Genomic DNA, 2091 nt, shown 5'->3' on the forward strand with positions numbered 1-2091 from the left:
ATGCTGAGCATTTTTTCATGTGTTTCTTGGCCATTTGTATATCCTCTTTTGAGAATTGTCTATTTCTGTTCTTAGCCCACCTTTTGATGGGATTGTTTTTTCCTTACCGATTTGTTTGAGTTCCTTGTAGATTCTGGATATTAGCCCTTTGTCAGATATATAGTGTGAAGATTTTCTCTCACTCTGCGGGTTGTCTGTTTACTCCTCCGCTGACTGTTCCTTTTGCCATGCAAAAGCTCTTTAGTTTAATTAAGTCCCAACTATTTATCTTTGTTTTTAATACATTTGCTTTTGGGTTCTTGGTCATGAAAAAACATGGAATGCTTCACGAATTTGCACGTCATTCTTGTGCAGGGGCCATGCTAATCTTCTCTGTATCATTCCAATTTTAGTATATGTGCTACAGAAACAAGCATGTTCTTTGCTAATTGAAATAATCCCTGTAGCACTTCTTGTAGAACAGGTCTGGTGTTGATGAAATCTTTCAGCTTTTCCTTGTCTGGGAAAGTCTTTATTTCTCCTTCATGCTTAAAGGATATTTTCACCAGACACACTATTCTAGTGTAAAAAATGTTTCCTTGCACACTTTAGATATATCATGTCACTCTCTCTGGCCTGTAAAGGTTTCCACTCTAATGTCTGCTTCCAGATGTATTGGAGCTCCATTGTATCTTATTTCTTTTCTGTTGCTGCTATTAGGATCCCTTCATTATTTTTTACCTTTGGGAGTTTATTAAATGCCTTGTAGTAGTTTTCTTTGGGTTAAATCTGCTTGGTGTTCTATAATCTTCTGGTACTTGGGTACTGGTATCTTTCTCTGGGTTTGGGGCATTCTCCAATATTATCTCTTTGAATAAAGTTTCTACCCCCTTCTCTTCCTCTGCCTCCTCTTGAAGGCCAATAACTCTTAGATTTGCACTGTTGAGGCTATTTTCTAGATCCTATAGCTATGCTTTACTTTTTCTTCTGTCTCCTCTGTGTGTTTTCAAATAGCTTGCCTTCAAGCTCACTAATTCTTTCTTCTCCTTCATCACTTCTGATATTAAGAGACTCTGATGCATTTTTCTGTATGTCAGCTGCATTTTTCGACTCTATAATTTCTACTTGTTTCTTTTTAATAATTTCAACCTCTTTGTTAAGTTTATCTGATTGAATCCTGAATTCTTTGTGTTATCTTAAATTTCTTTCTGCTTCCTCAGCATAGCTATTTTGAATTCTCTGTCTGAAAGGTCACACCTATCTGTTTCTCCAGCATTGGTCCCTAGTACCTTATTCAGTTCATTTGATGAGGTCATATTTTCCTGGATGATCTTGATGCTTGTAGATGATCACCATTGTCTGGGCATTGAGTAATTAGGCATTTATTGTAGATGTCACAGTCTGAGCTTATTTGTACCCAACCTTCTTGAGAAGGCATTCCAGTTATTCAAAGGGACTTGGGCCCCAAAACCAACAATGCTGTGGTTCTTGCAGACTCAGAGTTACTGCCTTGGTAGTCTTGGATAAGATTTGGAAGAATTCTCTGGGTTACCAGGCACAGACATTGTTATTTTCCCTTTCTGTTTCCCAAAAAGAATCTTTCTTACTTTGTGCTGGGCCTCCTGGAACTAGGGGTGGGGAAACACAAGCACATTTGTGGCCACCACCACTGGGACTGTTTTAGTTCAGACCTGAAGCCAGCACAGCACTAGTCTCACCCAAGGCCCACTGTAACAACTACCTGCCTAAGTTTGCTCAAGGCACTAGGGCTCTACAATCAGCAGGTGGCAAAGCCAGCCAGGTTTGTGTCCTTCTCTTCAGGGCAATGAGTTCCCCCAGGCCCCAGGTGGGTCCAGAAATGCTGTCTGGAGCCAGGAATTGAAGTCAAAACATTTAGAAATTTACCTGGTGTCCTAATCTACTGTGGCTAAGCTGACACTCATATCACAAGACAAAGCCCTTCTCACTCTTCCCTCTCAAAGCCCAAGTGCTCTTCAGTCAGCTTGTGATGAGTGCTGCCAGGCCTGAGACTCACCCTTCAGGGCAGTGGGCTCTCCTCTGGCCCAGGCAGGTCCAGAAAAGCTGACCAAGAGCCTAGACCTGGACTCGAAG

At 41.2% G+C, this 2091-nt stretch overlaps 1 non-coding gene across 1 annotated transcript; it reads right to left on the reverse strand.

Annotated features, from left to right (window-relative positions):
* Positions 1–309: 309 nt before the first annotated feature.
* Positions 310–416, reverse strand: LOC129492487 (U6 spliceosomal RNA). The gene has a single exon (XR_008660914.2). It is a non-coding gene; the product is annotated as a U6 spliceosomal RNA (small nuclear RNA).
* Between the last annotated feature and the right edge of the window lie 1675 nt (positions 417–2091).

This window comes from Symphalangus syndactylus, chromosome 10 (genome assembly GCF_028878055.3).
Source record: "Symphalangus syndactylus isolate Jambi chromosome 10, NHGRI_mSymSyn1-v2.1_pri, whole genome shotgun sequence".
In the NCBI taxonomy this organism is placed as follows: Eukaryota; Metazoa; Chordata; class Mammalia; order Primates; family Hylobatidae; genus Symphalangus; species Symphalangus syndactylus.